This window comes from Cupressus sempervirens, chromosome 2, assembly GCF_028749045.1.
Source record: "Cupressus sempervirens isolate cs-2001-9-10 chromosome 2, ASM2874904v1, whole genome shotgun sequence".
Taxonomy (NCBI): domain Eukaryota; kingdom Viridiplantae; phylum Streptophyta; class Pinopsida; order Cupressales; family Cupressaceae; genus Cupressus; species Cupressus sempervirens.
The window spans coordinates 722,668,155-722,683,362 of NC_143119.1; positions in this window are offsets into that span (position 1 = coordinate 722,668,155).

The window sequence follows — 15,208 nt, forward strand, 5'->3', positions numbered from 1 at the left end:
TAAGTCAGAGATGTAAAAGAGAGAGAGTGAACTTGAGTTGATGTCAAGGAGGGAGAGTTTGATATTGTAGTCATTGCAATCAGAGATTGATAATAGAGAGTGTTTACACTATTAGAGGGAGTTCTCATGGATGGGAATCATAATGAAACTAAGGATATTATCCTTAGTTTTATTTTTCTCTAAACTTTCATTGTATTGTGACATGTTGTGTTGTCGTCAATTCCAAAGAGGGAGATTGTTAAAAATAATTGTTCAATTGTATATTGTCTTTGATGTTATACAAATATTTCAAGTCTTTACTAGTGTCTACCAAGCTCACTTGGGAGATGAAGACAGTATCCAGTGTCTGTCAAGTGTTCTAGAGATAATCAAGTTCAAAGACAATATCTACCGAGTTCACTCAAGCACCAAAGAAAGTTTGTAGGAAGACAATGTCTGTCGAGTTCACTCGGGCACCAAAGAGAAGTTGGCAAGGAACCAGTGGTAACTAAGCTCACTTGGTTAACAAAGGGAGTTTAGTTTAGGATGTAGTGCTAATCGAGTTCACATGGTTAACAAAGGAAGTCTAAAGAAAGTCTTTTCTAAGTTAGTGTTGACTAAGCTGGGTCGGCTAATGAAGGATTTTCTTGAGTCAACATATTTAGTTTGATGAATTTTTTTGTAAAGTCTATCTAACTTAAAGGATGAATATTGAATATTTGAAAGTGTATTCAAGCTAACTTGACAAGGTAAATGATATAAGTATAAGGTCAAGTTGTCAGATTGAGAAAAAAAAGCATGGGATTGAAAAGATAAACCAAGGAAGTGAATTTGAAGGATAGCAGTGTCCTAAGTTAACCAAGCTGCAAAGTTTTATCTAATCAAGGAGGATCAAGTATTCAAGCCAAAACAAAGATCTAAAATAAAAAATATAGTTACATTAGTAATCAGGTTGTATTATTATTATTCTCTAATAATTGTAGCAATGTATCATATCTCTTAATAGAGTTAGCTTAACAACTATTTATCACATCCTCTAACAAGGTGATATTTCTAGATTGAAGTGTCTAAAGACCTCTAACAAGGCTACTCCTAAATTGGTGAATTAAATCTTTTAATAGGGTTACACCTAATAGTGTGTTTTGTAACCTCTAATAGGGTTGACTTCTAACAGGGCTCACTTCAAAACAGTGAAAAATAGTAATTAGTTACAATTGGTGGTTTTTTTCCAAATTGGGTTTCCACATTAAATCTTGGTGTCATATGTGTTCATGTTATTTTCTTTATGATTCCACAACTAAGTTAATTAAGGTAAATCACATTAAACTTCTTAAGAAGCACTTAGTTCAGTGATTGTCGAGTAATAGTAATTCTTTGTGGTTGTTGAGTTGATTCAGTGCTAACTGAGTTAAAATAGTGTTTCAGTCAACACAGTTTGGTTTTGATTTGTATTGACATCTAAGGAATCTGGGATTTATTTTTGTGGTAACTAATTCACCCCTCCCCTCTCAGTTACTCCTCTTATATATCCAACACAAGGAACTCCCTTCGTATGAAGGAAACTTAAAAAGAAATATTCTAATATAATTGATAGGTGTGGATAAATAAATTGGTAATAATTACATGGCCTATCACTATACACATAACACAATGTCTCACACTAGATAGATACACAATTGATATAGTTAAGACTGAAATACAAGGCCTCACATTTATAGTAATATTTAGAGTCAAATCCAAATAAAGATTTTCTATAGAATCTTCATTCTCTTAGGATCGATATTGTAAAATGAAAATAATCTAGATACAACATTATTAGAAAGAAAGAGATAAAGTCACGTGCAAGTTATGTCACAAAAATTCCAAGCATGTGAAGTCACTTATACACCCACTTTCTAAGTACCATAAAATTATTCCTTTCCTTTGATTTTTCTTCTAAATAATTATATAATTTTCTCTTCTACATGTGTCCCATAACTTTTATAAGTACCTCCCCTTTATTATTTAAATCTTCATTTATTATTTCGCATAAAAACCTATCAGGGTATCCCTTGCACCTCCTCTAGGTGCAAGTGCTAGCTTAATATTAGATGAAGGGAAATGATTAAAAAAGTCTAATGCCAGTGGCAACAATTTATATTTGTTAGAGTTTTAGGTGACTCTACAACAGCCCCAAGATCAAATGAAAGACTGAGATAAATTCCACAAGAGATTGGAAAGACAATTGCATGAAGATGCAAGAAAGCTATTATTGATAATGGACTTGATTAACATACAATGGTTTGATTTGAAATGCACATAATAGGCCTCCTTATATAGGAGAGGCGATAAGAGGCAATGATAAGGAGAAGATAAGCTATCACCCACACAAGGTGGAATCACATGTCCACCAAAGGTGGATCATCCTCCATTATGCAATAAAGTATGTGTAATGATGAGGATGATAATGTGATAAGTACACTAAAGGTGGAATGAGATAACAACTATGACCACCTAGAGTGGAATTCTCCTACACCATGTGTTAAATTAAGGTGCACAATCCTAAGTGTCTCAATCACAAACTACTATGCAATGCAATTTCTTAGGTAAGCTTAAGTGTAATTAGTGAATATTTGATCACACCAACACCCCCCCTTAAGTGCAACTTAAGGGAATGCACTTAAACTCACAATGCAAGATGAGTCCCAGCTACAAGGCCATTTTAGGTACCCATGTACAATATGCAAAAAAATACATGAAATGTAATCTCTCATAAAGTGGAGAAAGAGAGAAAACCTCATGGGCAAAACCCTCCTCCAAAATAGAGATGAACACAAGATGCATGGATGGATAGAGTACCCAAGACCTCCCAAAAATTGCATACATCATGTATATACAAATAATGAGCCCCCCATAGGAAAGAAATAAGGAGACATGATATCCCCCCCATAATGAAGAAGCTCCAATGTAGATGAAGAGTACTTGCAAGAAAAATATAATCCAATCCCTACAAGAAACATGTCTCCCCTTAGGAAGAGATAAATACATCAAATGATGAAGAAGCCACTCCATGTAAAAAGTGAGGAAGAAGGAAGAAGATCTCCATGTATGCATCTTTGAAGACTGAATAGGTGTCTCCAAGCTCAAATATTTTGTCACACCATCAAGCTGACCTATGGAATGTGAAAAAACAAGAGAACATGAAGAGTTGGGAAATCCAATCTCCAAATAAGGTGAAGAAGTATCTCGAAGAGAAACCTCCTTAGATGTATTAACCAAATCTGTATTATGAGACTCATATAAAAGAGCATGTAGGAATGCATCCCACATTACAAGATCTGAAGCATAAAGATCATCCTACTTAATAGTAGAACTCATGTCTGAAGAAGCAGGAGGTGGAGGAGTAGGAATTTCAACACTTGTCTCAAGAACAAAATGATTCAAGTGTACAATATTCTCCTCACATGAATTATTCACCCTCAATAAAGGGTTAGGTACATCATGAATATCATCATCATTGTCAACAAAATGTGCAAAAGAATACAAGTGTAATGTATGATTAAAAACTCCCATAGCTATGACATCTCTAGTCTCCATGTCCCTAATATAGACATAATTAGGAGTGAACTCAACTATTTTACCTTCTGCCCCATGAGTAATTTGGTAAATGGAAAGGATACTAGTGGTCAAGGATGGTACACAAAGAACATCATTAAATGTACCTGGTCCCATAGGAATAGAACCTTTCCCACAAACCTTTATGTATGTATTATTACCCATCGATATAGGTGGAGAATTACAAGGCTCAATAGAAGAAAACATATATGTAGAAGATGTCATATGATGTGATGCACCTGAATCAAGAAGTCAATTACCTTGCTTAGGATGTGTGGAAGTAATGAGTGCTTGTCCTTTGCCTCTAGATGATGATGTAGATGTAGCAATTGCTTGATATTGAGAAGAAGGAGAAGACACTGATGAGGGCAACTGGATATTGTTCTTTTGAAGAATATGAGTAAGTTCATCGATCTTCTTATGGAAACATTTATGCTCTTTATGTCCTAGCTTTTTGCAATAAGCACATTTATCTCTCTTTCTTCTAGATGTTTTCTCTATTGAAGAGGACTTGGATTCAATATTATGTTGTGAAGGAGAGTCATCACCTTTGACATGTTGCTTAGGATCCTTGTGTTTCTTATTTCCCTTTCCCTTGGGAGCCTTTGGAGAGGAGTCATTCGCAACCAGTGCTTGATGCTTTAAAGGCTTCAATTGACCCATGTGTGCTAACATTGCTTGTTCCCTTGTGAGTTGAGCTACAAATTCATTAAGAGAAGGCATTTTGTATGCACTACCAAGATCATCCATAGTAGCATAGAATGTGGAAACAAAGATTGAATATTTAGGACCTAGCTTGGAAAGAATAGATAATATCAATTGCTCATCATCTTTAGTAATGCCACAATTAGAAAGCTCCAATCTAATGGAGTTGAACTTAGAGAAAAAGTCTTGAATATTTCCAAAATCACATGGACTTAGACCTATAAGCTCATTCTCCAACTTGAATTTTCTTATTCTATCAGGTTTACCAAAGATTCCTTCCAATGTTCTCTAGACATCATGAGGATGTGTGCAAGATGCAATATGATATGGAAAATCACGAGAGATGATAGATCTAGGAGAGCCAAGTGCTTTATCCCTTATATCAAACCATTTCCTTCTTTCTACAACACCTGTAGCTAGTTCTAGATCCTATCCAAGAATCATTCTAAGCAATCCAATTCTCATCAACTGATTAGAAACTACTTGTTTCGATTCATGATAGTTATATGGAGTGAGCTATGGAACTTTTGAAAAATCCATAATGAATCAAAGAATGATTGAAATCAACTGATAACTCCTTCAAATTACTAATTCAATCAAGAAAACTAAAATCCAAGTATTTACCAAGTACAAATATAGCCAAAAAAGACCTATTTCTGAAAGTTATATTATAGATCTAAAAAGTAGAGGAAAAATCATGCACTTTCAAAAAAAAATGTACCTAAAAATGTTACCGAATGTGCCCAAATAGAGCCTTGAAAGTTGCAGAAAATGGGATTTGTGATTTTTAGAAAAATTCAAAGACAGAGATCCAAAATCTCCTGCACCACTATGTAGATCATGACATTTTACTCCAAAACAAACAAAAAAAAGCTCATAAAAAGGAGTCCGTATGGGGGGAGATATCGTTGTTTGAAAATTGCCTGTGAAATTATTTTTTCTAGAATCGCCATCGCTGCACCTTCAAAAATCAAATGGCTCTAGATTTGGCCTCAGATGTTCGATTTGGATGAAACAAAATTTGATTTATGGGTTTTTGGACCTCCTCTATATGATGCCAACCTCTAGTTTGCACCAACAAGCTCCAATTTTCACCTGCAATAGAATGTCATAAAATAAGACTCCTGAAATCTCCTCCAAATTGTGATGTCCAAATTGCCAATGCTACACCAACAATAAGTCAAGCCAAGATTGCACTTCTTGAGAAGAGGTATTCACACCATGAGAGCTCTAATATCATGTTAGAGTTTTAGGTGACTCTACAACACCCCCAAGATCATATGAAAGACCAAGATAACTTCCATAAGAGATTGGCAAGACAATCGCATGAAGATGCAAGAAAGCTATCATTGATAATGGACTTGATTGGCATACAATGGATTGATTTGAAATTTACATAATAGGCCTCCTTATATAGGAGAGGTGATAAGAGGCAATGATAAGGAGAAGATAAGTTATCACCCACACAAGGTGGAATCACATGTCCACCAAAGGTGGATCATCCTCCATTATGCAATGAAGTATGTGTGATGATGAGGGTGATAATGTGATAAGTACACTAAAGGTTGAATGAGATAACAACTATGACCACCTAGAGTGAAATTCTCCTACACCATGTGTTTAATTGAGGTGCAAACTCCTAAGTGTCTCAATCATAAACTACTAAACAATGTATTATCCTAAGTAAGCTTAAGTAAGTGTAATTAGTGAATATTTAATTACACCAACAATAATATTTAACTTTAATGTTCAATGGTTTATTCAAGATCATCTTCTCAATGGATGATGACGTTAAGGACTTGTCTACCACTTTTCCTAAGTTTAGGTTTGATATACAACTCTTTATTATGTTACTCATTTCCTTGTATTGCGGGTTGCAAGAAAACTCCTTCTATCCCCAACATTTAGAAGACTCAGATTAATATCAACATTGTGACAAAGTATGGCCAACAAACTGTATTGGCATAGCCAATCACTATACAAGAGATGCAATTATATATGTTTTATATATAAAAAAAAATTAAAGCACAAACTGCTCCAAGTTATTTTAAATGATAGAAGGAATGTTAAAGGGCTTAATCATGTTGGAAAAGATGTTGCTTAATTGTCAGAGACCGCGCTCAAATAGAGGCATTACAAACCATGATGGATTGGACTGAATTGCAGTGACATGAAAAAAATGAATGTAGGGAATAGTAATTATTGAAATAAAACAAAAATATATAAAAGTCTCTAATAGAGACCTAAAATAGAAGTGCAACTCCCTATCTGTAGAGAAGTCTCTGAAAGCATTACACACCGAGAAACTATGAATCTTGAGAAGTAGGGACATAACCACAACCATGCATTGGTGTCAGCGTTTAATAAATGATGACATCAATAGTCAAGGGAAAGTTTAAAAAACACAAGAGCCAAGGCCAATGGGTGAGAAAAAATATATAAAGGATGAGGTAACATCAAGCGAGAGATTAAAGAGATAGAGGTGAGAGCAAAAAGCAAGAGCAACAAGATTAAGGTGGTGAATAACTACGAGTTGAAAATAGAGTGAGCAATATTACTTTGCATCATGCTTGACAAATTAAATTACTGTATATGTTATATTTTAGGTGATAGGCTGTGTGGGAGCTTTTCTCCCAAAAATTAAATTTGTGACAGAAAAGTTATTAGTTTGGCCAAAAATTGTTAGCCCTTCCCATTATTTATTTTCTAGCCAATTTTCATCTCACTCCACTTTTAACTCTCTTTTTTTCCCCCTATTTATTAGTTGTTATGTCCACTTTTCACTCTCTTTTTTCCCCAATTTATTTAGAAAATTAATTAGGTGTTATCTTCACTTTTAGTTCATGTTTTTTTCTATTTATTTAATTTTTTATTTTTAAAATTGATTTAGGATTTAGTTTTTGAATTATTTTAATTAATTTTTTTAATATTGGTTTAGCTTTTCTTTAAATATTTGATTTTTAGTTTCTATAATTTATTTAGGCAAGAGGAGTTGCTATTTTTTTCATATTATTTTTTTGTATTTCTTCTATTAATTTTTCATGATATATTTTTTAATGGATTTTTTGATATGATTATTTTATTAATACATGATAAATTGAATTTAAATAAATAATATTTATTAATATATTTAAATTATTTTTGTAAATATTATATTATTTAAATTGGAACTTATTAATTATCTAATTTATTCACATAAATTTATATTTTTTAAAACAATTTTATTATCAAGCACCTATCAACTTATCGTTGTAAGCAAAAAATGTGCAACTGCAAGTATTAATCTGATGTCTTCATAGATTGACATCTATGACATATTGTCAGAGTATTAGATGATGTTCCAGATTGCACATAGGTGCATAGAGCCAATGTTTGAAAATAGTGTTATTTTGGATGAAGCAATCAACATATACAATTTGTACAAAAACACAGCTAGGGTGGGAGGCATAGTACCACTAAAAAATTTGGAGAAAGAAGATATGGTAATTGTAAGGTCGCTTGACATAATGATCAAGCTTGGTCTTGCACGGAGGGATCAAGATTATTTATGGCAAGAAATAACACAAATTGGATATTTTCTTCTGTCAAATATGATGGTTACTTCTTACAATCTATTTGATGTGGTACTCCTTATTGTACAATATTGTTCAAGAGGTCCTTGTTCCTATCATAGTGGACCAACTTTAGGGGAAGCAAATATACAAATAGTGATGGGCAAGGCTGAGTTAGTCGGATCAACAACTTGAGTAAGCTAGAAGAGTTAATAAATGAAAAGAATATAATGAAGGTTTAAGTTTTGATAGGAGATTAGAGTTTTCATAGAGCAAGGGTTAGATTAGAAGTTAAATATACTATAAGCTTATCTTTACTATAAGAGAAGAAAAATACTAGCTCTATTAGAAATGAAAAAATTTACTAGCTTTATTAGAAATGAAAAGATGTACTAGCATTATTAGACTTTTTTTTTTAATCAAGTACAATAAGATGATACAAAGTAAGATCATGCTATGAATATAACTAAAAGAAGGTGGTTTTACTAAGAACACAAAAGAGAAATATTTCTCTTGTTTTGGTGGCAAGCCCTCCAAAACAAGAGATAATTTTTTTATAGAAATTAATAGAAAGTCTTTGGCGGAAAGCCTTCCAAAGAGGGTTAGAGAAATTAGAGACAATATATAACCATCAAAAAATATTTACAACACAAAGATTAGAGATGAGACTTATGCTTCTCTTCCCTCTCAATACCAATAATGTCTCCACAATGAAGCAACCTTCACATAAACACTCAAACAAGGATTAGGTAGCTCTGATACCATGTAAGAAGATAAATAACAAAATGAAATGAAATAAATCCAAGAGAGGTCGATATGAAAAATAGTTACCATAAATTCCAATCCAAAGAGAGCACGGAATAAGAAAAATCCAAGGAACAACCATCAATGATTCAACAAAAGGAGATAAATATTTTGAAAGGGGAAAGCAAAGAAAACCCCTTGTGAAGTATATGAATGAGGCAAAACCCTAAAGAATGAAAGACAAAGAAAATGAGAGATGGAGCCATAGGCTCATTACAAAAACTACATGGTGAGTGTTTCGTGTAAAGAATGAGAGAGGAGCATTTCTTATATAAAGATGAGAAGAGGAGTTATTTAGTAATACCTATGTGAATGGTTGCCACATTCATAAGTGTGTGCATAACAAGTGTCAAAATCCTCTTAAGGAGGATAAAATAATTCCCTTATAAAAGCAATTACAAAAATGAGTTGTCCTCACACATGGACAAAGGACAAGAAAATGAAATATCCTCACATGTATACTAGAGGACAAAACATAAGGGATGCCTTGGTTTATCCCATTTAATAAATAAATACAACCAAGGAAAGATTACTAATTCTAACATAGATCAAGCATAAAGAAGGTAAAAGTAAGAAATTTGACATATCCTAGTTGGAAGAGATCAAGGTGGTCAAAGCAGTGGATGTAAATGACAATATGTTTATTTCATTCCTTCGCAAGTTGTTTTAGATCATAAGCCAACACTTACAAACCTATCACCAACATATTTATGGAAGAAAAATATAAATCCCACAATTGTCACAAAAATAATATCTTTCATATATAAAAAACTCAAATTTCTTTCTCCCTCAACTATTCAACAAAAATAATTAGGCAAGAGCCTACAATACAATGGTAAATTGTGAGCCTCTTACATGGGAGGTCTTGGATTTGAATCTTCTTAAACTTAATAAATAATAATAATTAATCTTAGCTTCGACCTTTTACCAAAAAAAAGAAAAGAAAAAGAGATTCAACAAAAACAAAGAAAACCCACTAAATTTTAAGAAAGTAAAATAAAATCATAATAACATTACATTATAGAAATCCCAAATAAAATTCACAGACATAAAAGTGAATGACCAAAGGAAAACCCAAATAATTGAGCATCGACATTTACAAAGAACCCACAAAAATGACCAAATCATGTCTTAACAATAATAAAGAAACTCAAACATTTAGTAATTTGCTTCTATATAACCCTTTTTCCAAAACCCCTCAAACATATAACCTACAACCAAGCTTAGAAAACCAAGTTCAAGATTAACACCCAAAACAGTAAAAACAAAAACTTCTATAGAATGAATGAATGATTTTAATAACTCCTGTAAGGCCAAAGCAACCTATGGGACCCACAAGACAAAAGACAAGCACCCCCTACAAGATAAAAACATTATGCCTTTTGGAGTTTCTTCTTTAAGTCTTCCCTTTGCCAATGAATATTAACACTAAATATGTTGTCCAACTGCTCTTCCTAAAAAAGAGTACCTGAATTGCCATTTTCTATAATATCTTGATAGTTGGAGCGGATGTCACTATATGTTGGGCACTCCATGAAAAAGTTTTTCTCAATCTCCACCACTCTTATGTTGTAAAATAGACATATTTTCTCCTCCCATTCTTCCTTGGGTATTTTCTATATGCCTGTTTCACATCTCAAATAATGAGAGCCTATCCTGACTTGTGTTATAAGCATCTAAGCTTTTTATTTGATATTTTCTCCTATGTATGCTTTCTCCTCATGGGCCCTTGTTGGTTTAAATTATTTGATATGATAGTCTTATTTGTGCCCATTTTGTTTTGACCATATGCAACTCCTGAATTTTTCCTTCACAAACCTCTTTATCTCAGCATTTATATTTGGACATTCATGCATATTAATATTCCATTTTTCCATCTATTTAACATTTTGTTTCATTCGTGTGTTCTTTCTTCTATCCAACCTCTCTTCCATGATTAGCTCAGTCCAATGATGAAAATACATACTTTGGGCTTTCTATAAATTGCATAATAATCAAATCATTAAAGATACTCATTTCTTCCAATAGGATCTCATACGAAATCGTGGTTATAATTTTGAGAATGTTGATGATTAAATGCTTTTGGATTCTTTCTACCTATCTCCATTTTTTATCTAACATGTTGTTACCCCAAATCTCACATCCATAGAAGATCACCGAGGTAACTAGCAAACAACAATTACCCTAATGATCCTGTATGGATGTAAGAAGGACTCAAAGTTGAATTTGACAAGAGTTGGCATAAATTTAAAATAAGCATCTCCATCACAAAAGATAATCCCTAGTCCAACAACAACAGACACATGGAAAACACCAACCTTTAATACAATACAAAGAGTTGTAACGGAAGCTTTATGACATAGCTGGTAAATACAAATGAAACAAATCTTGAATTATTTTAGGAATCTTTTAGGTTTATTATTATTATTAATTAGTAAAAGGAATAATGTCATGTATATTGTATTGTATTTTAAAATTATCTACAAATGTTTGCCATTTTAAAGGTGTAGGCACTGGGGGGAAAGTATGGGGAAGAAAACCCCCAGTATGGCTTAGGACATTTCTGTCCTATATACATGTGGTACATTCACCTTTGTTTTTAACAAAGGTCTTTGAGAGGGCATACCCTCCCATATATTTGATTCAACTTATCAATTTCTTTACATAATTATTTACATCATCATTTGAAATGTATTTTTTCCTTCTAGAATCTACATTTAATGGTCCCCTTTACTTGGGTATACGTGAGATTTAAAAACTACTTGGTTACTTTCTCTGCATCATAGTAGCATGCCTTTTTTTATTATCAAGATACCTTCTTGTGATGCACTTTTTGAATTTCTCCCAGTTTGTAAGTTCTCGCAACTATAGATTCACTTCAAATTCACCAAAAGAGTTAGTTTCAAAAATCTAGATATATAGAGATTTTGAATCATGTCCCAAGTAAAAAATATGCTTTGCTTTGTGTGTGTTTTCATAGTTGGTGTTTTGAGTTGCCTTATTGGTCATGGATTTTTAACTTGACTTTTTTCAATTAGATTTAGATTTTGGATTGGTTTTAGTTTTAGAATTTCTAGCTATGCTAGTTTAGATTTAGCTTATTGAGATCAAATGCTTGAGTGATTGTATTGAGATAAGCAGGGATTTTTTTTTTTGCTATGCTTATTTTCCATTATAGATTTTCTTTTCAGACTACTCTTTAATTGAAGTTGTCCATTGATGTAAACAAACTTTATACTTAGATTATTAAATTCTATGATTGTTACCATTTAGGAATTTATTTTTCAATTAAAATATACTAATTTGAAAGCTACATTTATGGTTGTATCTCTCTATATTTGACTAGACAAATCTGTTTGTATATCATCCATTTAATATTAGTCTATAAGTATGGTTATAAGTGAAAATTAATCAAGCAAGGAGTAGTTCCTTCAGTAGGTGGTCTAGATGATATATTTAAGTTCTTATTTGTTTGAATTGATGATTACTATATTCAAAGATTTTCCATTTATACTTTTAAGTTTAGAGTCTTATATAATGTTTGAATTTATGTCAAGTACAATTAACTAGATAATCAATTGGTCATATTTTCTTGAATCATCATTTTTATCATAATTAATCTTTTTCTTGGACTTGTAGTAATGTTCTTAGGTTTCATACATAGATATATGTTTATTATCATCTTGATAGTTTATACATTGTTTGAATTTAGTAAGGTATATTGCTCTTAGTAGTCTAATCACCATATGTTACTAATGCAAGATAATTGTATCTAAGAGCTACATTTGTTTGTACTTATTAGTATCTAAAATTTATTGTTAGGAGTTATTCCATTATTTCTTTTTTTATGTATACTATGAGATAATTATGTATAGTGCTTTCTGTTGGCAACCTTAGGAGTTATAATTTTGTATTGATTTATCTTACTTTAGGGTTCTAGTTTGATCGATACACCTTTTGGGAGTTGATGGGTGTTTAGTGTCTTGTTCATTTATCTTTTATTATCCCTGAATGGTTTGAATTTCCTTCTCGTGTTAAGGAGTCATTTTTGTCATAACTGTGTACTTGCATTTTGGCTACAATCTTGTAAGCTTTTTCTTTGATAATATACCCTCGTGGATTTATTCTTTTATGGTAACTGGTAAATGATAATGATGTGCTTAATTATTCTTGAGATTTCCCTATACCATTGAACAAATATGAGGGGAGGCAAGTAAAAAAAATGCCAAAAATATCTTAGAGACTCAACATAAATTTTAATTTTAAAAAGCGACGAGAATTTCTAATAGTATTTTACATATAAACTAGAGGAAACAATTACCTTATATTACTCCAATCAAATTGTACTTCTTGTTTCTAAAATTGGATCAAACTAACACACATTCCAAATTTATAAATTTCATTTATAATGATAATGAAATGTACAATATCTACTGCAGTTGATGGTTGAAGATGTATCCACGACATGTGCACTTAACCAATTATAGAGCATTGACAAAACTGTATCTTTAATAGATGAAAAAGAGCTAACGATGGTCTATACAGGACAAAACCTATTAACATAGCAATCTGTCCCATGATAGCAATTAGAGTTTGGCCTATTTAATATGTCACCCTAGGCTTAAAGATAAAGAAGGTACATCTTGATAGGAGTATATAAAATATGTTATTTACATCATGCTAGGATGATAATGCTAAAGGGCCATATGACTAACTATATAAAGGATAATATTACACTACATTAAGGAAAACTAAACCAAGTGACTCATGAGATTCAGTTCTTGAGAATACTAGAATGTATTCTTCAACCTCCTCTTCCTTGATGTTTATTTTCCCTGGCATGTACACTTATGTATCCTTCTTCTTTCTTGATTTTTTTAAATTAGGTAGGACAAAGTCCAGATCTTCCATATTATTGTAGTCTATAGCTGGTGATGGTCGATAACCTAAGGCCTGAATGTAATTAAAGAACTAGTCTTTATTTACTTCTTGAATGAAACATCTTCATGTGAGCATAAACTAAAGGCTTGTATTCATGATCTTTGGCCAAACTAAATTGAAATGTGATTGATTCCCAAGATGTAAGATATGTCTCTTTTTAATTCTAACATGGAGAAGGATCCTAGGAGGATTGGCCATGCAATCCTCATGATAAGGTATTTCTAGATTATGTGTAATATTTCGGACGATTTGATTAAGACCCTCCAACCAGGTGTCATTAAAGAGATTGTTACAGAGATGAATGATGTTCCGGGGTTGGTCCTAAGCTCTTTCCAAGCATGCAATAAAGGAACCAATGTATTTACTATTGGTCCTCCAACTAAAGTAGTATTTAAATGATTTATCTCCTATAGCTCTAATGACAATGAGTCTTTACATATCATCAACCTCCCTAAGCATTTTGTTCCACTTTTCAGGTTTAATTGATTTAGTGAATTCCATAGTACAATCTTTATAGGCATGAAACAAGGCAATGACAATTTCCATTCTAACCAAAGGAGGACATAGTCTAAATGTTGGAATATTCAAATTGGAATAATGCTTCTGAGAAGGGGGGGGGGGGGGGGGGGGTGTGAATCAAAAGAGTTCGAATTTACTCATTAAAACTTTAACTGAAAGTAGATTGCATGCATATAAACATATCAAACATCCATGGAAAAACAAACATGTACCACCACATAACACTTAAGATTTTGGTAACCCAGAAACCCTCCAAAAATAAGAAGGTAAAATTGGGGTGGGGATGATACCCACAAAATTACTGTAGTAATAATGTTTGACCACTTCTGATGGTTTGCCCTATTAAAGGCTTTACACTGTGTCAATAGTGACCTGGTTAAACGATTTAAAACACTTTACATGAAGTGTTACCCTGTTAAAGGATTTAATCACCTATTTAAAGGATCTACAAAGTAGCTATTAAGCTAACCTATCAACATAGGATTTCCTTTCTAATACAATTGCTAGAGAGTATTAGGTATAATAAACCTGATAGCTTACAATCCTTTGATTGCTAAATACAAGCACTTGATTTGCTTTCTCTGATCTTGATCGTCTAAGATCTTATACTCATTTTTTATCCCTCACTTTGTTTTGATCAACTGAATATTTCACTACTGCTCTCTTCCTCTAAGTCTTTATACTCTTTTCTTTGAACTCCAGTATAATTTCTCCATACATTTTTTTTCATATCCTCAATGAGATTTTGTCTTCCTTATAAAGACATTCGAAGACTTAGGGTTGGATATGGATCTATGATACATATTGAATCTCTGTTTCCCACTCATTCCTTGCACTTTTCTTATTGGTTGCATGCCTTCTCCATTTTTCTTATTGGTTGCATGTAGATTGCATAAGAAATAGAAAAGATTCAATCTTATCACTTAAATCCTTCGAGATTCGTCATATGTCAACCATGAAAATGGTTTACATCTGAATTAGTGAAGTTACAAATTCATATGTGTATTCTGTGTTACTCGACACTTACTGATTCCTGATGCTCAACACTTATAATAAACTGGCTTACTCAACTCCTGTTGCATTTCTATTTTGCTCGGCATCATCTATGACTCGGC